The following is a 26,901-nucleotide window of genomic DNA, read 5'->3' as shown; positions in this document are numbered from 1 at the left end:
GATTGAAGCAATGTCCCACAATCTCAAGAAAAAATCTTCTGCATTCCCTATTTAATTGATTTTCGAAACCTGCATTTTCTGCGAAGCACTAAAATACGCACGATACTAACGTTAATTTAAGCCGCCAATTATGATCGCACTTTACGATAAAATCAACATCGCCCGGTCTGCGTAAAATACTCTCTCGTTCTCCTCCAACAACGTATATGATTCAAGTCAGATGACCCAAACGCACCCGCTGGATTCACGCCGTCATGCGTGATCATCCTTTCATAACCGAACGCGGTTTCCCTCAGCCATCGGAAGAGGGACGAATACGGGGAAGGAAGGGAGAGGGTCTACGTGCAACGGGTTATTGTCGGGGTAATTATCCACGCTATCCTCTTTTTCCGCTTTATGGGCGGCGTTCCCATAAAGGGGGAAAATGCTGCTTTTACCACCTTAGGCGAGCGCTGTCGCGAGCTCGCACGGGACACTGCTCGTTCGGGCAATAAAAAAGCGCAACGCGCCGCGTGATCGAGGCGCGCACCACCTATCCGATCCCGCATCGTGGAGCACGGGGGGAGGGTTGGGGAGGGTTGGGGGAAGGCCACCGCGATATCATCAATGAATCGCTTGCCGCATTGCTTTTGCGCACGCACTGATGCGACCGCGTATAACTGATAGTGATTGTTTACCGTGGAGCAAACAATCTCTCTCGCGGTATCCGAACAACGTGAGCGATCCGAAACGCATTTTGCGCACGTCGCAACAATGATGGCACTCCCGCGTTGCCTTCCATTGTGCGTACATTTTCAAAATAATCTTTGACTCGCCCTCTCTAAATCTATCTCTTTCTTTTTTATCGTTGCAATTTGAAAAAATTTTATTCGCGTCGACTTGTAGATATCATCTTTTTTAAGTGTAAGCTTTTTAATTAAATTACAATTTTTTTAATATAAGTAAATAATGAATTTTATAATTATATAATTTTTACTGTAAGAATTACGTAATTGTGCACAAGTGATGATATCGCGAGAAAATGAAAATGTTCAAATAACAAGCGCTCGAAATTATATATGAAAGTAGCTTCTGCGCGTAAAATTCTTTCGTAAAAATTTTTATTTAATGCTCTATTGTCACCGACGAGATTTGCATTTGTATATATGAGTTTTTACATACGTTTAATAATGAGAATGTGAACCCGTGTTCGCTCTGTAATTTCCTGCACGGCTTTTGCACATTCTTCGATTTTAATATGAAAACTGTTCTGTCCGAACCGGTAAACGAACTCGGGATAAAACAAAAGAAAAGGAAAGGGGAAAAAAATTATGACTTTCTAAAAATATTGAAAATCATATTGTTTTCAAAGCGCACATCTACAGAAATGTCTAATTAGTTACCTCGTTCAAACGTGCCGCACGTGCAAAGGAGTTACAGTCGCGGTATTGACGTAAATGGCAGGGATAAAAGCGATTCGTTCGCACTGCATTTATTTCAAAGGTGCGCATGGAAAAATGCAATAAATTAACCGAAGTACATACCTCTAACAGCCGGCGATCATGCAACGTGAGTTTAACGAAACATAACGCAAGAAACGTTATATCGTTCATTCGTGTCTTTGATATATTATCGTCTCTCTCTCTCTCTCTCTCTCTCTCTCTTGTAATTTGATATATTACCCTAATCGAGAATTTACAACGACTAAATTCGTATCATCTATTAACGCGCGCAACGTATTAGTCGCGCCGTTTTTTTTTTTTCCTGTGAGACGAAATAAATCCATGGCGCGTCTCGCTAATTTATATCGTATCGGCGAAACGCGAAAACTAATTATACGAATACGGATCATAAATTCGCGCTAATTCGCGCATTGATACAGCCCCGATCCGTAATGCGCATACGAAGCGCGAATGCGCGACTGTCGATGTTTAATCACCGCGTCGGCATAACAAGTCGAAATTCGAGTCGCAACGCGATTCTATCGACAGCGTCAGATCGATGACGATTGTTGCTACCAACCGCGAACATAAATTCGTCAGCTTGCGAACGGGACACCGATATTCGCGTGTGTGTCGATGAATCCCTTATCTGATTTCACCATCGACATTATGCGGCGATCGATCGCATTTAATAATCTGCCAACGACACTTTTTATCAGACATGCTTTAAATTCTTAACGATTCTTTCGCTGCGTCTATTCTGTTGTTTTCTGTTTTTTTTTTTTTTTCAATTTCTCCTCCGATCACGTATTGATCGGATTTAAAAGCAAAGTAAAATAAACTGCAATTGGCAGACAAATCGATTCTGAAGTAAAACCGCGAATCGAACTGTAATATATATCACAGTAATAAGAGAAAATATAATTATTTTCCAACCTACTCTTATTCAAAACAAAATATTATAAAATATGAGTTTCATTCAATTATTTATATTATTTCATACAAAATCAAAAATATGCTATTTCGCAGAATTTGTTTAACAAGCAGCGTTGCGTTAACATATTAGACAGAGCGCGGGGTATATTGCAAGATCTCATAAATTGAGACGCGTCGTCGTACGATGCACTTTTTGGCATTTCGTCTGTCTGGAAATCTTACTTTGATAACGGAACAGTAATCGCGAAGGATAAGAAATCTCTTTTGACAGAAGGCGCTGATTAACCGTCACGATGAATGATGGAAAAAAGTAAACAATAGTATTGCAACAGGAATGAGACCGAGAAACAAATATGCTGAGCAAAGTTTCAGTTTGTCTACGCCTGTTGCTCGATCACGATATTCGGTAGCGTATGTCTAAACAAGGAAGATAAACTTGACATTTGCCGTGCCAATTTTATTAGAGGCTGTGAAACTGAATGGCAATCGCGTTTATAGGAAAGATGTTAGTCGAAAAGGATTCACAAAAGCGGGATAAGAAAAATGGACTTTAATGCCGAGATGCAGCTTGACGAATGAAAGAATTGTTGTCCCGAAAGAAATATGCTAACAATAAGATGCTTAATTATTGAAAATCGATGGGCGACTCGTCTACTTATAGCTGCAATCTATCAGACAATAATAAAGACGTGAACAAAACCGCAAAACTCGTTTGTTTCTAGCGAAAACAACGATCGATATAATGTTTCCTTTCAGAGCTCCGGTTTGATGTTTCACGATATGCGAGAGCGATATAAAAGAAAAAAGAATATTTTTCTTCTTTGTTCACAATATGTCTCGTCCCATTTTATTCGGGATATCTTAAGAGATATCGCAGCATACATTCCTCGTGGAAGTAACTATCAATCCCGCATGAAAAAAAAATTTAAATTCGCTATTGGATTTGACTATTCTATTCGCTGGGCGAATACAAAGTTGAAACCGACAATCGAGTTGCTGACGCGCGATATTATTTTCAAATCCACTGACGGGCGCGGCGGGAAAAATCGTTTCGGAAATGTCGGTCCCTCGAGAGATCCTCCGACTGGTCCAAGCGCCCCGGACTGTCCTACGTACCTACACGTCGGAAAATCGCATCGACGCAATCACATTTTTATTTTACCGAGCCATCAGTGAGCGACGTCGTTATTGCCGAATCGATTTTTCTCTCGATTTCCATTGCCCGACAAAGCCGACGTCGCGTGTACGGGATACCGAGGCTCGTTAGGCAAGCAAGACCTTATCAAGCTACTCTCTTGCCTGATGGACGAGCTCGATTTTACCGGTCAATTGATAATCGACAGACCGTTAATGCGACGACGCGATGGAGACTGCCAAGTCTCACGGATCGATTTACGTTTCTCCTTCGACTGCTATTACCGGATACGCCGCGACCAATATTGAATCCCATCGGGGGCCTTATCAAGCCGATTATCGATCGGACTGCGCGCATCCGCCCGGCGGATTGATAATCGATAGGAGTTTATCTCCGGGCGTATATCTGGCAACCACATCGTCGGCACCCAAGTGAGATCGAGGTGACGGCAATGTCGCGTTACTAATGCTATCTCGTTGGTAATAGGCGATGATAATAGCAAAGATGGAGCTGACTCGCATGCGATTACGCCCGCACGCGCTTCTATTTATCGGGCTATCGTCTTCCGCAAGTATTGTTTTCGTATCGTTCGCGGTAAAGCAAATAAAGATTATTATCTGTGCCCTCTGTTCGATTATTCAGTCACTTATTCACGAGGAAATCCCCTTGTCGTTATTTAAGAAGCAGAAGCACGAGCATATGTAAAGAGGTAATAGAGAGAAAGAAGAGCGAAGAGATTTGTTATAAAAAGAGTAAGAAGAAGAAGAAAAATAGTATTATATATTTACAATACAATTAAGATTTGAGACGATGTACCGATGATCTTACTGTGTTTAGAGCATTTTATGGTCGTTCAGGTGTCGAAACAGGTATCTTGGAAACGAACCGTCAACACGGCTGTTAGCACAAGGTTCGCGAGAACCAGGCAAGTTACAGCGGTCGCGATAAGGAGCGGTTTACATCGGGAGGACGGTTAAGGAAGAGTTACGAGTACGTGATCCTGGATATCGAACACGCTCGATCGATACTCGCCCCGGCCGCACTTGGGAATTAGGAACACGTCCACATGTACGCGAGGCTATAGACACAATTTTCGTCGCACGGGGGGCAGGAGACAAAATAGGTGGAAGGGTGGAAGAGAGAGAGAGAGAGAGAGAGAGAGAGAGAGAGAGCGAGAGATAGCGAGAGAGCCGGTGAGAAAACGTATAGCGTGACCTAGAATCGGTAACGCGCGCGAGATCTCGAAAATTCGAAAGGGAGTAATGCCGATGATGCTCGAGTTTGCGCCAAGTTTCGAACGAATGACGTACGTGCGTCGTGGAACGTGCACTCGCGAATCCTGCAAAGACGTGATAATCTCAATCTTTCCCTCCCTCCATCCCCCCCCCTCCCTCTTTCTCCCCCTCGTCGCGTGCTAGAGAGAAAATATTTTAATCCCGTCGATAGGCTTGAATTTTAATAGCTTTTCAAGTTGCGCGACGCGAAAAACGGATCGTCGTTGTCGCCCTACGTGCCGCGTAGAGCGGAGAACGATACGGAGATACGGGGCAGGGTTCGAAATTCTCGCGACCGTGTTGCCCGCACACTTGGTATGGACGCGCCGAGCAGCTGTCGCGTATCGACGGCGCGAGTGTCGACATCCCTGTTTTGTAGTCCAAAGTCGTTACGGCGCATCGACGTCACTCGAATACCACATTCGTGATCGGCATGCTTGCGGATTTCCGCCGCCGCCGCCCCCCCCTCACTCCCCTCTTCCCCCTCACTCTCTCCCAAGCTATGATCGCGACGTGAAATCAAGAAGAATTACAGCGGACGAAATCTCTCGATTGATGCCCTCGGATTAGAAGCGAGCGACTAAACGAAATAACAGCCTTAGGTCGAAAACAAATCAATTTGTGGGGAAGAAACGTTAGATTGTAAACAAATGATTAAGAGGTAACGTGGAAATAAAGTTACAAGCGAATAATGTGGCACGATATTTACGATTTATGTCGAGTATAACGCGATCTCCCGTGATCTCGATAAAATACGCTATTATTACAATTCGCGCCCTTTAATTGCATCGCACCCATAAATTACACGGATATTATTATTCTCTAACAATAAGGCATAATATCATGATAGATTTTGAAACTCGAGCGTTGCTCGATGCCAGGGAATAACAGACGTACTCATCGATGTGGAAAGTACGCAACTGTTCGATCGTCCAGTCCGGTACGGAGTAGTAAATGCCATTATATGGACGGACAGATCGCCTTACAGTTTGTAGTCGGCATTACACGCTCGCATTGCACTTGGAAGTTAGAACAACGCTACGGGTATTGACTCTAGACGTGCCGCCGTTTCGCGATCCGGCCATTTCTGACTTGACTATTAACAACGAACAAACAAACGAGGTTTGCGTCAATTTAGAGCGTGGACGAAATTGGCGGTCGTCGTGAATTGCTTGTTTCGACCAAGTACTTTAACAGATGTGTTCGAGCATTAATCCAAACAAACAACGTCCCGTTCTAATTTAATGCATGTCCTATCAACGTTTATGTCTTTAATTCTCTCTAATGTTCATTGCAACTGTCAAACAGTCGATCGTACAAACGCTTTTTTTTCTACGTTCTTAATTATTATGCGTAGAAGTACGTGTAACGTCAGTATACAACGCAATACGAGCGAAAATAATTTAATTAATAAGACGTACCTTGTATGTGTCGTGTATAACAAGTCCTTTTAACGAGGAAGGAAGACTTCTTATGTCGCCGTAATTCTAACGTAAATGACAACACACTATGCTTCCGCGTTCAACTACAATGAATGAGTGTCGTATGATGTGTGAATGAAGCGTCCCTCCTTCCTCCGTCCTTCAGCGAGACGGCGAAGAAGGGGAAACATCGCGGCACAATAACAACTCTGCGGCTCGAAGAACATGACAAAACATTGGGAAAAAAATAATAATAATCTACGTGACTGTGATACATAAGGTGTCTTATAATCATCAAATCTTCTATTTTCTGATCAATTTGACGACGGTTCTTCTTTAGCAAAAATATATCGAGATATCAATTACCTTCAGCATTAATAAGTTATAAGCGATTAAAAAAAGAGCATCTGTGCGAATCGGAAAGTTCATAATTATAAAATTAACGAGTTCGCAAAACTAAATTCTTGAGGTAATTTCAAGTAAAGTTAATAAAATTTTAAATTTACTTTATATGTATGTATGATAAAAAAATAGGAAACTTGCAAAAATGATCTCTCTCGACATTTTCCCTAAAGAAAAATCGATTTTAAAATTGATCAGAAAATTCGCTATTAAAAAATCTTATATATCTTATATATATCGAAAGATGATAGTACGTAATACACTCTGTCAAATCTTTCTTTACCGTATTCCGAAAAAAAAAAAAAAAAAAAATTATATTTATGTATCTAAGGAATGAAAATTTCACAGATACATCGATACGTGTATACATGTATCGGATGGGAATGAGATGAGGTTCATAAGAAAGGGAAGAAAGGATGGTACTGATTTTCGATCGCTCGATATGCCGATAGTATAACAGGCTTTACATAAGCGGACAGCGCTTCGTTTTTCAGCTCGCGTACTTGTCACATGCCTGCTGTATCGTACTCTCTAAATTTGCAACGTTTATTGATGCAGCCGTGGGCTCGTGTTTCGTGATCGGAATATTCGTATCGAGCTTTTCTCCACCTCCCCCTCCCCTTCTTGCCCCTTCTTCCCTCTCTCACCCTCGATCGTATCGAGCGCGTACCTCGCTATAAAACTCCATAACAAAGTCTGTGATAATTAGCGCATTAAGCGAGCACGATATTAAACACCGGTAAACAACCTCGAGATGAAATACGGAAATATTTTGATCGTGAAACTGCTCGCGCGTAAACTCCCGGAATACTTGCATAGGAGTTTCAGCTGTCGGGATAAACACGACAGAGAAGCGATAAATTTTCGTTGCCTCAGATATTTGTATAATTTTGTATTATTTAATTATTTACGGTTGTGGGTTGATCAAATATCATTTGTATGCATGATGTATATTAGGCGGTGTAGGTCAACAGTTTCTATTTAACATTAAGGCTTTCTCATTTTCCCTCTCGTTAAAACAAAGAGGAGAGAACAGCGGCGGGAATTTAACAAAATGGATCATTAAATATCGCATAAAAAGTAAAACGCTTTTGCCTGAATATATATGCATATCGATCCTTGATACAATAACTATGTACCCGAGTTATTGTATCAAGAATACACAGTCAAAATATAACGTGCGATTATATCCCTTGACCCAAAAATTTTTTCACCAGCAAATCTCGACGCAGCAAATCTCTTTGCTTTTCGGATTTCTCGGACCGGAGGACTCCCGTAATTCCTCGTAAAAATTGGCGTCAAAAATTGCGAATCGTCCACGGGAATCGTCGTTAAAAAAGGAACGTCACAAAAAGAGAGAGAGAGAGAGAAAAGAGAGAAGCGAGTCAACAAAAAAAATAATTTGTTCTCGCCATAGCCCTTTGGAGTCGACGTGCGTTACGCATATAATGCACGCGGCACCGCAAAAAGCGTCGGGGAAAACTTTCAATCAATCGCCCGGTATTGCAGTAGTAACGGGTCTTGTATGGGCGGACAGGCCGCCCAGGGCTTGCCACGCTACAGCGCCGACACAGTAGTCGTGGATTTATTTGGTCGGACAGGAAACACCGGCGCGGCGCGGCATCAAGCTACGCGGATTTCACGGTTGGCGACGAATAGGGTTTACAACCGAGGGGGCGGAGAGAGGGAGCGGGGGGAAGAGGGAGAAAGGGAGGAAACGGAAGAGAGGGCGGACAGGACAAGGATGAGGAGCGGAGGGGAACGACTAAGGGACGAGGACATGCATATTAATAGGGAAACAAGTACCGAAATGTCTGACCACACCGTGAATGAGCCGACGTCGTTGTATCGAACGTTTCTCGTCGCCACCCCCCACGCGCCGACTATATCCTCCCGGTCCATCTATCTCCGTCTCCCTCGATACCGCACGATCTCCGCGTCTCCCATCCTCCCGCCAATCCACACGCTACTACTCCGCGATCATTCTCCATTCCGGTTTCAATTCCGACATCCAGGAAGGGGGGGGAGGAGGAGGGACCGAGGACAACTCGTCGCCGTTGAGTCTGATAAACGCGAGATCGCGACGTGAGATCGATTAAAGTGCAGATCGGTAACGTCGTTTCGCGCATCGTTACACTACGAAAGAAATAATGCATGCCGATCCGCGTGAATAATCGAGCGAACGTATTGTTACGCGAAGTTTAATGACGCGAGCTTAACGACAATTTTCGCATCACGTATGCGGAATTTTATGCGAAATCGTTCGCTACATTCTCACCGGGGATTTTTCATAATCCCGCAATAACATTCTCGCATATTCCGGAGGAAACTTTTTTAACGGCTACACCGATGGCCGGTGGGAATCCGTTAATATGTATTTGATGGATATTGAATAATGTCGTGCATTGTCACGCCCGCGCTCTGTGATTCCGGATTCGTCGGTTATTTTTTTTTTCTCCTGTCTTTTTTTCCTCTTTTTTCCTCTCTTTCCCTCTCTCTTTTTTTTTTTTTTCATTGCCTCTCATCTCCGTGCGCGCGCGCGCGCGCTCGTTCGCTACCATTTATTTTCTGTTCCCGGTCCGATAATTATATTTTCGATAAACAGCGGATTACTTTTCCATTAAAAGTTGTCCGCGCAGGTGCCGTCAAGCGCGGGATTTAATTCGACGTACTCGCGGCGAATGCGCGTATACGCGGCGACATATTTTTTTTCCGCGCACAAATGGCCGCGCGTTTTGCATCGCACTGCGGAGAGCTATATTTCAACGATTTTAATAATGCGGATAGCTACATCCTAAGCTGTATATTAGCGATTTTAATAATATATGAGAGGATATATTCGTGTTTGTGTCAAAACTTTATATCGCCCAACGTTTACGTTCGTTATACTTGCGTCAATATCGACGGCCCATTTTTCTTTCCCTTCCATCCTCCCTCGCTCTGTCCCTCTTACCCCGCTCTTTCGATCGAGGATAGAAATTAATGATACGCTCGAAGCATCGGCCAAAAGAGATCATGAAAATCGATTTAAGCGTTCTCGCCGTAAATTACTTGACGGCAGGTTAAACCGACCCGTGGGATCCCGGCTGGCAAACGTGCAGCCTGCAATCGCGCACGTGCAAAACAAGTACGTGCCGAGTACAAGCGGCTAAGTAGAGTTATGATCGACTATGAAAACTGTTATCGAATCGATGAGTAGTACATCTTATTATATAACGGCAAAATAATCTTATTAATCGCTAATTCTCACATTAAGATTCTCGATTATTGTTTGCAAGACAGCGAAAGGCACGATGTAACGGACGGGTGCATAATTGTTAGTAAATTATCGCGCGGATAGATCTAGACGCATTGCATTTCTCAATTTCAAATTACGCGTCTCTTATAAATTATTCCGCGCTGTATGTTTTCGTATATCGTATTTCTCCCAACGAGGATTGGGAAAGTTACTTTATAAAAGTAAAACTCGTTATCGTTGCCGTCACTCACAAAGAGTAACGAATCGTTACAATTTCCGTTATTTTTTTAACGCTATTACAAAACCAAATTAAACATACATAAAATTTGCATTTTGTAGCACACACATACATTTTTTTCATATTAAAATATAACACGAGCGATAATATTTCGCGATATTAAAATCACATTTTTTTATATTAAAATATATCAAAAGCGATAATGTTTCGATATCGATACCGATATAAAGTATATAATATATTTGATCATAATTTTGCATTTTAATAGAAAAAACTTTTTTAAAAAGATTGCAAAAACTTTTTTTTAACATTTTCATATTCTATACATAAGTGTAAATACAAAAAATATTTTTAAAATTTTTTCAAAAGTAAATTTGTGTAAATATGGCCAAAATCATTTTTTTGACAGCTTCATCTTGCGCAATTTCATAATCTTAAGAATATGTGATCCGCGAATATTTCGCGAGTCAAATTCATTTTTGATATGCAAAAGTTTACAAAAATTATATAAGATTTAATTTAAAATTAAAATAGTTAAATTTTACTAAAAGTTATTAATTTCTAAAAGAATTAATGCTGGTTTTTTTTTTTTTTTTGCATGAAAACCATGCCGCGCAGGTTTGAAAAGTAATGATAAAAGTAACTTGATTCGCTACTCGTTAATGAAAAAATGTATCAAAGTAACTTTTTTCGTTAAAAACGATATTTGTAACGTCATTACTGATACAGTTACTTTTTTCGATAATTGACGTTACAAATAACAATGTTACTTTCCAACTCTGGCTTTTACCAATAATTCCTCATAACATGATATCTTAATAAAAGACATCATAATAATCGCATCTATCATAACTGACAATGAGAAAAATCTCTAGAGACATATATATATATATATATATATATATATATATATATATATATATTAAAATTAAATATTCGATCACGCTCGATCAATGTAGAAGTAAAAAGAGGTGAACGAGACAAAGAAAATTAAAAACCGTAAGGCTTAAATCGCAATATAAAATCTCTCGCACGACACTGTTTTAAAAAGCGTGCCGCGCGCGGACGTGAAGTGTATTTTAAAACTAAGGTCCGTTCTCTCTCTTTTGAGGACGAGAGGGAGAGAAAGCGAGCAGGAGGGGCGAGGGGGAGAGAAGTTAGCGCGCGGCAGGGGCGAATTTGTAAGTACACGCGGTGGGGAGCGGGGAGACAGTAACGATGACGGGGGTGCTGGAAAACGCGCGTACGTGTGCACGTGTTCTCGCGTGTGCGCCGAGAGGCGCTGCCGCATAAATTAGTGGTGAAAAGTTAATTGGAGCGGACACTGGCTTGCTTTCGCAACGGTACAAGTTGCACTCCGCGCCGCCCTCGAAACGCCAGGCGTCTCCCCCTCCTCTCGACGCTTATCAACCCCTCTGACCCCCCCCCCTCCCGTAGCGTATATACGAGAGAACGGTAGGGTGGTAACGCCAACGACACAACAGCGTCCGACGCTAAGCTAAATTATCGGCCAAACCAAACACGCTAATTTGCACGACAAATTCGTAATTATTGCGAAATCCGGCGCGGGTAGAGAAGAGAGAGAGAGAGAGATAGAAAGAGCGTAAAGGGTGAGGGGAGATGATTGTCCCGACGCGGTTACGAGAATCAATACCATTGAACACGGCCGATCAATCTCTCTCGTTGTTTAAAAAGCTACGATAATCGCCCGACCATCCAGAGATCGGGGTTACCAGATTTCTTCGCGTTGAGACCGGCGATGGCGAAATCGTGTGATCGACACTGCAGTCACGAATACATAATTTCCCTCGAATCAAGCGTTATAATTTAATACCTCCTTCCACACGTCTGTCCCGAAAGAAACGGATATGAATTCTGTATAAAGTTCTCCCCAAAAAAAAAAAAAACAAAAGAAAAAGATATACATAAGATATATATATATATATAATACAATCAATCAATCTTTAAAAAAAAAATGTGGGGAATATCTTTGACCACATCAAGCTGACCTTCTCGCGATGACAGGCACGTAAAAAAATTGATATCGGCGAGCGGGCACACACGTTTCGGGGCACGTCACGTCTCGCTCGTGAAACAAGGTGAAGAGGGGGTCAAGGTTCGTAAGGGGGTAACACGAAGGAAAGTTAGTGGGCTTTACTCTGTGCGCGCATAGACGCGACTCGCAGACAACCGTGTCGACGGGAGGGTGGAAGAGGATTGCAGGCAGTTTACTTTTTAATTCGGCCTTGCCCAGGTGCTTTAATAAAACCGTTGAAACAAGCGGGCAAAAGAAGCAGTGGGAGCGGACCTCTTTCTTTTCGGCCTTTTTTTGTGCCACACGCGCGCGGCGCGTTTCATGCATATACGTCAGTGGAGGCAGTGACGGTTCTTGGCTTTTTAATTAATGAACAGCCGGCGAACATAAAGCGTATTATGGCGCGATAGCGCGTTCACCCGGCTCTAATAATGCCGCAAATAATAATAATAATAATAATGATAATAGTAATAATAATAATAATAATAATAATAATAAACGACGGAACTATTAGGTCAATTAGAATTGCTGCTGTTATTATCAAAGGTATTATCATTATCATTATAACTAGACAGGTGGCAACCTTGTAAACGAGGCCAGCGAAATAAAAGACGAAAGAAAAAAGAAAACGCTCGGCTTTCATTAGAGCCGCTCCCCGATAACGCATCGGCTAATTTCACGCCCGGGCCTGCAACACTCGGCCGAGTTTCCGCGGTTTCTACGACTTCGCATAGCAGTCTCTCTTCTCGTCTACGAAGGCCTCTCTCTCTCTCTCTCTCTCTCTTTGCGGAGGCAGACTTAGTTGCACCACACAGTAGAGAAGAAAATTCAGGGAGAGATAGCCCTCTAATTACTCGCCTGCCGGAGTTTACGATCCTTGATGAATATCGATCGACTATCCGCGACTTTGAACGCTCGGCGCACGAGAGTCAAGCGTATTAAAGGCGCCCAGTTTGACCTACTGCTTTATGCATATTTCCATTTCAGCAAATGCGCGATGCAAAGCAAATGTGATATTGAAAGGATCGAGTTTTCTATCCATCAAGAATGCCAACGGTATAGTCCTGACGATAAAAAATAAATAAAAAGGTAAAAAAAAATTGTACGCACGAACGAATGAAGAAACGTTTGCTCGTAATGCGAATGCCGCAATTTGTCGAAGAACTATAATTTGCGGTATGCAAAACGCAGTTGCATTTATGAACACGTCGCGCTACGAGGGAAAATATTACGGACATTAATGCATCGCCCGACGCGTTGTAACGCAACGATCTGGTGAAAACTGGATGTTATTCGCGCGGCAATTCTACGAGAGATTGATAACGATTTAATTGATAATGATTTATACTTTGCGCGCGACCAGATTAAGATCGAAGGGCGGAAAAATCGTGCAATGCAATTTGCCACACGTTCACACGTGGCCGCCGTTAATAGAAACATCCCATTAAAATCATCGTATTTCCGATCGACGCGCGAAAATAGCGTTTAACCCATGACGCGATTGAGGGATAGAGAAGCCGTGAAAATGAGATTGTTTTTGGTAAGCGTTAAATATTTATCGACGGTCATCGAGCAGCTCATTATGTGGTTGCGCAAATTTTCGGCCGCGGTATCGTCGACGGAAAATTGAGAGAGGAAACAAAGAACTGGCGCGCGGAGGCTCGTTCGTTTGCCAAAATAGGCAAAGAATGGAACAACGGCCGCGAGAAAGAAAGAGAGAGAGAGAGAGAGAGAGACTGCATGCGCGCGAGGTAAAATAAATTTTGCCGCAATACGAGCGCGGATTGTGGAACAAAAGTGCCACGGAATTTACGTTTGCATGGCGCGGATTTGTTGTCGCGAATACCGGCGGCCAATGTTGTATGAGTTGCCGCTGAATAAGCATTAAATAATAAATAATCTGTCAACTGATCATATTCACTTAACGGAAACGCGCCCGAATTATTACGCAAATTTTAAGCGCGAGCTTCTCTCTCTCTCTCTCTCTCTCTCTTTCCCTTTCTCTCTCTCTCTCTCTTTCTCTCATGATATAATAATCAGCCAAGTATAATATTTGTGCATTATCAAATCCTAAAAGCTTCATGCAAAGCTAATGTTGTTATTGTTTCTTGAAATTTTAAATTTTAATTGGCTGTGCAAATATTGTCGCTGAGATGCATAATGAAAATTGCGCGCACCATGTGTGCAAAATGACGATCAAATTCCTATCAGTTTTGTAAAAAAAAAAAAATATATATATATATGTACGCACACGTATAACTTTTTCGTTTGTGTAATGACCGGATTAAAGATTATTTATTATTCGTCATACATTCGAGCGCGCACAAATCGCGCAATAACGCTTCACGGACGCGCGGGAATGTAAATTTTGCTGCACCTTTGTTTCATCCCTTTTCCCGGGATCGAGATATTTATATTCGTTCGCACACGCGTCATCGTTCGCCATCGAATAACTTGTCGTCTGAATTTGCCACAATAACTTTTTTTTTTTGCGCGCACGATTTCTATGCAGTAATAAAACGTTCTATGGGTCCCGAGAGGAAATTGCATAAATGAGTACTGAGAGAAGTCTTCGAGTCATTCGAAATAAAAGCTATATCGATAAATGTAGATTTTTTTTTTTAACCCATCGCCTACCAAGTTTTGCTATTTTGACACGGATTCCATATTGAATTCTTTTCTATGTCAACACATATTTGTAGATGGGAAACAATTCCTGTCATCAATATAAAAAAAAAAAAAATAAACTAAAACAATGATAGAGAATGTTTTTATATACAATTTTATACACATAGCGAATGCTACCGAACAATTGCTGTATTTTTTTCAAAATTGAGAATTTCAGTGTTCTCTTTTTAAAAAATCCTCGCGATTCATATTGTATGTAACGTGGTTTGAATCACATTTCTTGCATTTAATAACGATACACAATTGTCGCGCTTTAACGGTTGCCGGGGCTTTAAAAATCGCGCAAACGAAGAATAAACAGTTAAATAAAAATACAATAAAGTTACAGAAATCGAAACCCCTTTACTGTTTCTTTCTCTCTTTTTTCTTTTTTTTCTTTTTTTTTTTTTTTGTTGGCTATCATACCTTCGGTTACCCGACGCCACTCGCGTGTAACTGGCTATCAAAAATAAAAAAAAAAAAAATAGAAAAAAAAATGCGGGGAAACTCATTGAATGCAATGCACACGTGAGAAATGCTCCGCCGAGCTCGGTTTCGGGTTACATCTTTCTTCATCCCCCGCACGTGACGTGAGAAGACTAACCCTTTACCGATGAAACAAGGCGTCACTATCGTCGAAACGTGTTACCAACCCGGAGAGGGACGCCCGAAGTTTCGCTCGTGCAAGACGCCGGTGAATGGAAGACAGGGATGCTCGAGGAACGAGGCACTTCGCCTGTGCTACTTAAAACACCCAGCCACTTCTTGTCGAGTATCTTCTTGCGAGATTGGCCGAACACGAGACGGTAGAACAAGCGAAGGGACAACAGGAGAAAGCTAACAGAAATTTGAGAGGTGCCGGAATACCGCCGGCTGTGATGAAGACTACGAGAAGACTGTCGAACAAAGTTGCTCTCAAAAGGTATCCCCCTTGACACGATGTGTATATAGATACAAGAGAAAAGTAAACATGTCTTAGAATTTGCTTACATTAATAGTCATTTTATCAAGAAAAATAAAGTCACAAATTCATCAAAGAAGCACTAGGTCCATTGATTGATAATGAGGGAACGTTTTGTATAAAGAGATGTTTTAGATATAACAAGCGTAGCACATAAAGCAGTTAACAAAGTGTTGAGAGAGAGAGAGAAAGAGAGAGAGAAATATGATAACATTTTTATAATAAAAAAAAAAATGTAAACTTGACATATAAGAGTATGAGTCTAAATATTCAATGGTTAAGCGCGATAATACAATATTTCCCAAATAAATTCGAATCAAATTCCACAAGTCAATCTTAACAATATTCGACCATTTCAAATTTAATTGCATCGTCGAAATGGATCGACCCAATGGCAAAGTTTCGCTCGTTGCTTTAGGATAGACGGTTCGACGAAAGATTATATCGGCAATGTGTACCCAGCGGTGTTCTCCAAGTAATAATCTTCTCACTAATTTGAAAGGAAAAGAAGGCAAACGCGACATTGCATTAGAAGATACCCAAATAGAAAAGAGATGAAAAGCAGATGGAGAAAATTCACAGGCAAAATCACGATATAACAATACAAGTACACGCGTGAGAAACGAAGAACGGAACGTTTCTCGCGCGCAGGTGGTTGCAATAAGTTAAAATCTATTCCCTTCAACTGTACTTTTTGCGCTTCTTGCACCAAAAAAAAGAGAGGGAAAAGCGAGTGTGCAACATTCACATGCTTTAACGGAAAACAAAGAGAAAAGAAAACAAGCGCGAAGGGTGTAACTAAAGATAGAAAACGCGGACCTACAGTTTTCCAAATTGAATGACAGTGGCCGAGATCTCACGCAAAGATTTTCTAACGAGGAGAAAAAAAAATAGACGCTGAAGAAGATTTTTAATTTAATTAATCTCGCAAACATCCCATCGCGCGTTCCGCTCGATGGCCTCTCCTAGGATCAACAAGGAAGACTTTCGCACGATATCATCGGGCCTTCCTGGAATGTCGCTCAATTCTTTTTTTCGCGTTCTGTGTTTTACCGTCAAACGAAGCGGAAGTAATTCCCCTCCCCCCCTCCTCTCTCCTCCTCCGCTTCAATTATGCTCTTGGACTCGATGTTCCATAAGCTATAATACAATATGATGCAAAAATAACAACGGCAGGGAGGAGCAAGGATAAAGATTCAATTTCCTACACGAATATGTTAAATAAATTTGCTTTCATTAAAAACCAATGTGCGATGTATACATATGTACGTATCGCGAAAGTGTATAATAAACGTTGAACGTAATAATCGATAGACGACCAGCAAGCGCGTGGACTGGCAAGCTGACGACACTAATGACCGAGAACGAAAATATTAACGGATATAAATCCTCTCTCGCCGTGGATTTCGCGGATGGTCGCGGCCAATCGGGTCGCACGTAACCGGGTTGGTTGCAAGGAATTATCGCGTAAACAATCGAAAGGGCAAACACCGGTGGGCCGGTGAGCCCCGACATTTGACGAGAGGAAGAACTTAACTAATGCAATATTTGGCTCGTCCATACAAACCACCCCTGATTCACGCACATATTTACCCCGGTAAACACATCCCTTCGTGGATGCGCGCGCGCATAACTTCGCCTTATCACTCATAATCGTCCGATGTATACACAAATCGGTGCAATTTCGCGTTTCCCTCAATCAAATTAAAATATTATTGCCAAAATCCCCCTTTCCTCTCCCTTCTCCTCTCTCTCTCTCTCTCTCTCTCTCTCTCTCTCTCTCTCTCTCTCTCTCCCTTTCTCTTTCGGCTAATTAAATCGCGCATTAATTCTAATGCACGACGGATAGAGGCGACGCGCGTGCGCCCCGTAATCGCGTTTCGGTATGTAACGAAACAATCAATATTTTGAAGTTTACGGTACACAATATAGAGACGCGATGAATTGCTATTTCGAAAATAGGATTAATTGGATAGCTCGATGAATTTGCGGCGAAAAAAATATTTAATAATTATCCAAATTGGCTAATAACTGCGCGTCAAGTATGGCCGAATAATTGACAATTCCAATCTCATGGAATCCTTGATAACCGCCGTAATTTTCCAATCCGATTGTAATATGCAGAAATACACGCGACTATTTAACATAGATCGATTTAAATGTAACGAATTAGGAGATGCAATTATTATATTTAAAAATCGCATCTCCTAATGTATCATATAAACGCGCGTATACAGATAAGTTCTTCCTCCTACTTTATAGCTTGTGACGAAAATGCGCAATGCTCGCCACGTAGAGACAAGTATAAGAATAGGTGCACAGGTATGATATATTAAATATCTGGCATGGTGAAGACGGGGGCAAAGAAAGGAGGAAAACCGCCGGCAGTAACCAATTCGGCATTCAAAGGAGCGATCATCCGAAGAGAGAAAAATCCTGGCAGCCAAACAGCACGATATCCGTATTGTATCCACCTTCGTGCACGTTTGCAGATATAAGGCAAGAAAATAAGAAACCGCTGCAAAATCTTCTTATCAGCGACGCACAGAGTACGATAACATTATTGTTAATAGAATATTGCCGATAATAGGTTCTTTGCTTTCGCTCCTTTGAATGTTTTTTTTTTCCACATATTTTTTATCGATGCTAGAGATTCTTATAGAGCTTTTTCAAAATATCTTTCGAGTTGAATTATTCACTCTTCATGGTTCTCGTTGAACCGCATTAAACGAGTCAGTAAATACGCGAGAAAACGAAAGAAAGACAAATAAGTGTCGAAGAAAGGGGAAGCTATCAATTCCTGTGGATATACTTATGAAATTCTTCCCTCTTGCCTGGACGATCCGATAAAATGGAAATTGAACAATTTTATAGCGGTTCCTCGTTTACAGCTCCGCGTATCGTATAAAAAAAAAAAATCTTGAAATTTTTTCGAGACAGAGATATTTACAATTTTTACAATTCGCGAATGTCCAAATCTGCAGGCATATTTCTCGGTAAAAATTACTTATTTTTATATCTATTTCAATTTCGTCAAGTTTTTTTTTCAAAATTATATCTAGTTTAATTTCATTTTAATATGGAATAAGCGGTTCAAGAATTAATTTCGTTTGGCAAGAAAGAAAATTTCCCCAAAAATATCATGCTTTAATAATTCAATCTATTATTATTCCAAACTTTGATTTTCTCTTTATAAGAGGATTATTTTCGTCTTCTTAATGAAGAGACTCTTACTCGGAAAGGAAGCATGATGAAAAAAGCTTAAAAGCTTAATCTTTCTTAAAATCTTATCAAAATTAATATGATATTTCTATTAGGCAATTTAAAATAATAATCTATATTAATTTAAAGTAATAATATACATAGGTACATTCTACATATATATAAGTATTCTCTTGAAAAGATAAGTTCGATGAAGAAAGATTAAAACGTATCAAACATATGAAATCGCACCGTCTACACGGTACCTCACATTTAGCTTCGAAATTCACTGCGCGCGTTGCCCTTGACCAAGAGACTGTGAATAATTAGCAGGAGAGATATAAGGGAGAAAGTGGGAGGGAAAAGGAGGATAACCTATCTATCTATCTACGCTTCTCAAATACCCTCGGGCATCTTTAGGTAGGCACTCTTCATCGTCAGTTTCGTTTCCCGTCAACAGATCGGGCAGACTTCCATACAACCCTCGGTACGTGAGGAGGGTGCGGTAAATACGGGAAGCGCACAATACTAACCATCAGCGTGTTTCCACTACCCCCATCATCATCCCTCCAAGCCGCAGTCCCCCATCCCCTCGCTTCTTTTCCCCCACGGAGCTTATTCAAGCTTGTTCTTCCTCTCCGGCTTCTTCTTCTCTTTCTTCCACTTCGTCTTTTCTCTCCTCCCATCTCTTTCCTTCCCCCCCCCCCTCCTCCTCCTCCTCCATTCCCGTACGGACAATGAAGATTTTCTTTCCGAGCCACTGAGCTTAATCGACGATCGTTTTTCATAAATTTCAACTCGAACGGCGCGGGGGGTAGAGCGCGGGGGGCGGTGTCGAGGTCGAAGCCCGGCTATTGTTTGTACGTGTTCTCGCCGCGGGAGAAGATGTGCATTACGAGCTCGTTCTCTCGTCGTAGCGTTCCACCCCCGCCGCTTCCGTGCTCCCTCAAGCGAACGGAGCTTCTCCCCATTCGGGGGAGGGAAGCTCTGCCGCTCGGCACGATTAGACACCTCGTCCTGGGATGTCCTGTCGCGTTCTCCTTACTATGTCGAGTATCCCCTAACAACTCCTATTCTTCTTCTGTTCGCGTCATTGACTGCCGACGCCGTCGACCGATCGGACGATCGACGAACTCATTTTGCGAGGTAACTACGCCCGGATTTTATCGGAGCGTTACGATCATCATAACGATAACGATGCGATCGCGCGTAACAGATGCCTCGATATAATAAATGTCGATATTCAAAATGTTTGGCGCGACCGAAACATAAATTGAGGAAATTTCCCAGCGACGGCGTTGTAATTTGTCGGCTCGTAGGGGGGGGGAGAAAAAAAAATGCGCGCCTGCGAGAGTGTCACACGCATTGCCCCCTTCCACCCCTCCCCCTCTCGCCACGCCACCTCTTTCCCCTTCCGTGCTGTATTGGTCTCAATAAAGTCATACATCGCAAACAATCAAACTCAAATTCGTTTGACAGGATATTTATTTTAACGGTGAAATCAAGCACTCCGGTTTTATCCGTATCGTTGTCCCTTGCTCATCAGTTTTTCGAGAATAACACAATAGCTGCAGCGAAAATGTTGCGAATGAAAAACGCAATTTTAATTTGTGTATCTGTCATTTGTTTTTGTAAAAAAAAAAAAAATGATAAACGGCTAATTGGCTTCACAAAGAGTAAACGAAAGCGGAAATTGAATTGCAAACTTTTACGCAAATTTTATGTATAATGAGATAAATAGCGGTTAACAGCATAAAAACATTGATTTAAATCATCCTATAATAGCCTATTCAATGCATTAAAAATAAAATGACGCGATTTTAAAACATTTTCCATCTAAAATGTCATCTATTCAATATATACACTCCAAATATCGCGTTTTATTCTTAGTTTTTCATTTGATACCGGGATTAACAGAATCAACTATAGATTCGATTTATAAAGAGTGAAATTTGGATAAACTCTATTAGTTTTCGGCTATAAGATTAAATTAGCAAGTTGTTGTTTTAGTTTTCGTCGGCGTGCACATTTTCGATTAGCGTCGATTTTGCCAGTTCTGCTTGAAACAAAGTTTGCTTTATTTTTACAGAGTATTCATTGAAATATCATATTATGCGATTCTCTATTTTTTGTTGTTGCAAAAAATGATAATTTTCTTTGGCACAACTGCAAAAATCTAAAAATTAAAGATCAGAGTCAAGAGCACAATATCAAATTCACTAAATCAAAACATCAGAATTATATTTATCTATGTACGCTATCAAAAGACAGAGAGAGAGAGAGAGAGAGAGAGAGAATCTCTCTATATTTATATTTAATTTATTTTCAATTGAATGTATGCACTGTATGTATATTAAAATATAAATGGCTCAAATTGTAATAATATGTATTTTCTATCAAGATTGCGATTCAGTCGACATTTTCTCGACAAGAAAATCAAAATGTTAACAGTTTTCGAAAGATCTTAATCAGTGAAAATAAAAGATTTCTTATAAAAAAAAAAAGAGAGAGAGAGAAAAAGAAGGAAGGAAAGAAAAATTGAACTAAATGACAAGGCCGGATTTTTTGCTTAATTTCAGGTGAACTTTAACGAAGTTTCAGTTCACTTTGTTACGAAGGTATAATATTAAAGTTGCATAAATCAAGACCTCTCTTTTAACATTCCCACGCGCTTCAAGTTCGAGAGATCCATCGAAGAATTTGTCATTAAAATTTCATCCGTTTATTCTGGGACGTCCTGCATGGAAAACTCAAAGAACGTTTGTCCTGCATTTATTCTTAATAAAGGCAACGCTACTGACGGAAGCGTTCATCATGCAGATCGCGCAGGCTCACAGGATGAACGGCACGGACAGAAAAAATCCGCCACCGGAGAAAAATCCGGAAATGAAGTGTTTCAAGAACGATGCGATGAGCGAGCTAGAGCGAACGGAACGAACGAAAGGCAGGCGAAGGGAGAAAGGGGAAAGGGGTGGGCGGGGGAAGCGTTAATGAAATTAAATAATATAGAGGGAAACGGCAAAATTAAAGAACGCGAACGCGCTATGGTTGCGCTTAACGCCGTCGAGAAGGAGAAATTAGTCGGACGGATATCGCGCATTCTGCGAACAAATCGCAATTAACTGTGCACCGGGGCAACAGAGGGGGAGGGGGAAGGAAGAGGGGGCATATTAAATCGCATTAAAACAGGAACGTAGACGAAGCTTTCGACCTAGCTCGTCTCTGAACGAAGCCGGAAATTTCACGTAATTTTATCCTTAATTTTTTATTGCGTTTAGATCAATGTATCACATTTTGGCGAATTGAATTAAGTTGCTGAAAGAGATTCCGGATATCTTTAGAAGCGTGTAAATATCTATTCCTTAAAAAATGTATTTTAATCTGGCCAATAAAATAAGTTTATATCGAAATGATCATAGAAATTTTTTCGTAAAAAAAGTTGTCATTTAATTTCAACAAAATCACACACTCATGGCTGAAGTGCGTTATGTAAGATCTGTATTCACAGTTTCATCAATTGGCTATTCCGGCAGAGCACGCAATTTCACATTTATCGCGAACATCTGTCGCGATTAAACGCGTATCGCGAGATTATTATATTCTAGTTCGCGACGAAATACGCGTAATTTATCCGCGTTTAATTGTGCGGTATTGTTCGCGTCCACATACCGCGTACCAGTTCATTCAATTTACGCGCGATACGACCGAGTGATCGATGGATCGCGATCGTCCGCGCGATTGCAGTTAACGAAGCGGTTACGTTCGCATCGCATTTCGCGCATTCTTCTTGTGAGACTGGCGGCTGAATCGCGAATGCGGAATTTATCGGTAATAAATTCGCCTCCCCCTCTCCCTGCCCCCTTTCCCGTGTTGAAAATTCATTCTTATTCAAAATAGCCGTCCAAGTATACGTGTCCGAATAGCCCCGCTGTCGATGACCAAAGAACGGGGCGAGCGCAAATAACGCGCAAATTTCCAGCGACAATTGCGGGATATTGCGGTAAAGTATTTCCGCCTAGGAAGTTTTATAGGGAAAATAAAAACTCCGCCCCCACACACGACCCCAACACACACACACACACACACACACACAGGTTTACTGTGTCACCGGACGGTGACGTTTATAAACGACGAATGTGAAATATCGGACGGGCCGATAAAGCGTTTATGCTTTGATATTATGCGCGATAACTCTCTGTGTACGCTGTTAATACAACGCGAATACACAGCACGAGCAAACTTTTATCGATTGCCATATTCAAGGAAAGAATTACATCTATTGTGTACCCAACGCCAACTCGGACAGGCGAACGCCGAGACATAGGATCAAATTGAGAATTATCGAAAAATTTATCTTGATTTAAAAACGTATTACATCTTACTCGATACTTCCAGTCGTTCTCGTTTCCTACAAAAAGTTAAAAATTCAAAAAATGAGTGGCATTTTTGTAAATGTTGCAATAATAATATACTGCTCTATGTTTTTTTCTTTCTTCGCTAAAACTTCTCGATATGAAAAAATAATTTCCAGCCTTACGATTTTACTACTCCATCGAATGCTCCGTCGGAACAGCGATCTCTTCGTATATACATAACTCGCCGGATCTGACATTCGGTCGATCTGTTGCACAAGTATTGTTTGCCGCGCGTAATGCACGACGCCGGGGCGACACAATGAGCGTGAATTTTCGCATGACAATATGCGGACAACGGGTTATGTAAATGGGGACGCGGGCCAATTTCTGCACGGGATGCAGCGTGCGTGAATCCTGCGGACATTCGGCGTCCTGGAATCATCGTCGTCATCGTCATCGTCGTCGTCGTCGTCGTCGTCGTCGTCGTCGTCGTCGTCGCCGCCGCTGCCGCCGTCGCGCGGGCGGGCGTTCGCTGTCATCGTGGTCGTCATCCTCCGGATCCGGGTTAGTTGACGGCACCTGCCTATGGACAATGGGTCTACGGGGCCAGTACGGTACCATTATCCGCCTCTCGCGCCTATGACAACCCCATGAATTATGCAGCGTAATGTAGACGGATATGCACAAGCGTTCTCTCCTATGCGTGCGCGGGTTCGTGCGTTGTTCCATTACCGATGGTACTAACGGCGAGGGCACACGAGAATTACGCCCCGTCCCCCGCCCTTCGCCCCTCACTCAACTCCTTTCGCCGCGGTAGATTTATGTTTGCTTATCGGAGTGTAGAACTCTTTTTGATAATGATCGATGTACGCGGAAATTCTCCGTCTTGGTGTGACAATGCGACGAATGAATCGAACGATTTGCAAAGGTGAACGAATGAACGTTTTTGATACTCGTTCGCGACGGGATTATCGATAGTGACAGAAAATTGCTCGGCTCCCCGCAAAACTCTCGAAGAGACGTGTCGCGTTGGAGAACTTCAAACTGCTTCGAGAGGATACGGTTACCGGTTGACGGCGCGCGATTTTGTGCTTCCTCCGAGGAGAGGAAGCGGAAGCACTTCGCTGGAGCCGAAGGACGTAGTTTGGCAATAAAATGCGTTTTTTCCACGGGAACGTCTCGCCAAAGAGGAAGCGACACAAATAATCCCTCTCATCCCTTATCCGTCGCCATGAATAGTATATACATGCTCCACTTGTTTTCCATATCGTCTATCTTTACTATTAACGACATCGGGTAGGATTCGCAGTGAAGTTGAGAAGTGGATCACATCGGAATTTCTCGCTCGATATCGTAAAAATATTCCCTCTTCAAAAAGAAAGAATCCCGACACATTATTACAAAATTTCTTTTTATCTCGAAGTTTGTGGGAAGCATCCACGGAGAGGCTTCGCAAAGTTGACAGCTCTAAAAAGCTTCCCCTCAAACAGAAAGGCAGTTCAGAGACAAGCACGAGATACGTATTATCGTTGAAGGACATAGTGCGTAGATCAAGAATAATTTTGCGATAAGAAATTTAAAAACAATTCCTTGCTATCAGTTCGTGAAAAAAGTAATACGATTATTGGACATATGTTTTGAGAATTTTTTAATTTATTTTATTTTTTAACTTATTATTTTATTTTATTTTTTAACTTATTATTGCCACTTTTTAATTTATTATTCTCACATTCTTATAGTATTGTGTATTTTTATTTTATAAACGCATAAATAAAATATATTTTCTACGACGATACAAAATACTCGTACTGAAATAACTATCTTTCTTGACACGCTATAAAAAAGTTTTTCGGCTTTGCAATTCCATTTGTATTTCAATCAGAATTTGTCGATATAATTTGTATGAAACTTATAGTGGAATGAGTTTTATAATGATGTTTTGAAATCAGCATTATCGTATTGCGTAAAAAAAAATTAATGAAATATTTTTAATGGACAAGGATTAAAATTAATTGGTAATACGATCACACAACTCGTTCAAAGAAGGGACAGAAAATGCAATCTCACTTCAAACACTAAAAGTATAAATATTTCAGTATCAATTTAGTGAAAGAAGCTTTTGCAACGGGGAACTTTCGCTGCAGACTAATATTTCAATACAAACGAGCAGGGACGACAAAAATCGAGGGACATAGATATATTTTTCATCGTTACAGCAGTCTTGAAATGAGATTATGTAAGTAGCCGTTCTGAAATTGTAGCAACGAGAGTTTCAACAAGTTCGGGCAAGTAGTTTAGCCTCCTGGGACACGCGGGCGAAAGCGTATGCGGGCACAGAACCGAAGTATGGTCGATATGTAACGAGTCGTGAAGCACGATTAAAACTTTAAAGCGTTTTCTTCGAAAGCCGTCGTGCCGGTCTAACGTCGGACTTTGTCGCGGTTTCCGAAATACGTTTTCCGCTCGGTTAGACGGCTCGTTCGGGACGATATTACGATTGTCGATAGATAAGTGTATTTTCCCGCAATCTTCTTCGTTTACACTGCCGAGCGCGCAAACAGTTAACGTCCGACAAAATACATTTAAAACTCCGTAATTATGATTCTCGCGACTAGATTATTTTTCAAGCGAATTTAATATCTGCTGACAAAAAAAAAATCCGAAAACGTCAAGCTCTCGCGAGATTATCCTTCTCTTTTATTTTTCAAATAGAAATACCAAAAACTTATCCAATATTGCGCGCGTTAAATATCAAAATTAATTATACAATATTAAATTCCATGCAAATGCTATTTCTGGAATTTTTCTCTATATTGTAAATTTTTCTACTCCAATCAATTTTTTAATGTGACCCCATACTGATTTTTTTCAGGGTAGTATCGGCAACACGCAGACAATATTGGTTCGCGCGAAATGATATAAATTTCGGAAAAAAAAAACCAGTACGCAGACTAAATATACCCGGGGGAAAAGGAGAAAAAAAAAAGTATCTCGGAAATTAATTCGCGAAGCGCTCAATATTAACACCGATGCTGTCCCACCGCGAGTCAGTGAAAGCGTCATTCCCGGAGGGGTCATCTGTTTGTCGAACGGATGATCGCCGACCGCGCCTAGTGTGATCGGTCGCGCAAGAATCCTACGGGAAATCGAACATTATAACGTAATATCAGTCGCCACTATTACACCCGCCACCGAGCCAATTGTCACATACCATTAAATGTATCGCGTGCAATATGTGTAAAGAGATCTTTTCTATCTGTAATAAATTTTTTAAAATTTTTTATAATACTTGTTATTTATTCGCAATCTATCATTGATAACGATTGGTACAATCTATCGCATTAGATCATGCTCCTAACTTTGTAAATTAAAAAGATGGGAAAAAAAGGAAGGTCAATGAAATCATTGTAACTGTACTGCTCTGTGTCTACAGCTGTCTCTCCAATTTGTTTCCGCACAAAAGGGGTACAAAATCAGATAGCGGAGGGGAGTGTTACGGAGCAAAGTCGATCGATATCGGGTGGTTACATAAAGGAAGAGAGAGAGAGAGAGAGAGAGAGAGAGAAAAAACACGTGTTAATTGCTACGAGACACGCGCGATAACGCGCGGCGTGCCG

At 41.3% G+C, this 26,901-nt stretch overlaps 2 protein-coding genes across 6 annotated transcripts in view; one reads left to right on the top strand and one right to left on the bottom strand.

Moving 5' to 3' along the window:
• The window catches only part of LOC126858053 (alpha-2-macroglobulin-like protein 1), a 116,767-nt gene that overhangs the window by 15,705 nt on the left and 74,161 nt on the right, over nucleotides 1–26,901 (top strand). The window lies entirely within an intron of this gene.
• The window catches only part of LOC126858056 (nephrin-like), a 344,534-nt gene that overhangs the window by 290,282 nt on the left and 27,351 nt on the right, over nucleotides 1–26,901 (bottom strand). The window contains exon 1 of one of the 5 annotated variants that reach the window (XM_050608063.1): nucleotides 6,188–6,287. The exons of the other annotated variants lie outside the window; for them this stretch is intronic. The gene's annotated coding sequence lies outside the window, so the exon portion shown is untranslated. Of the gene's footprint in view, nucleotides 1–6,187; nucleotides 6,288–26,901 lie in introns of those variants that run through there. 5 annotated transcript variants of the gene reach the window in all.

Source organism: Cataglyphis hispanica, chromosome 24 (assembly GCF_021464435.1).
Source record: "Cataglyphis hispanica isolate Lineage 1 chromosome 24, ULB_Chis1_1.0, whole genome shotgun sequence".
Lineage (NCBI taxonomy): Eukaryota > Metazoa > Arthropoda > Insecta > Hymenoptera > Formicidae > Cataglyphis > Cataglyphis hispanica.
Note: the sequence above shows the minus strand (reverse complement) of the source record. Positions and strands in the feature narration are given on the sequence as shown.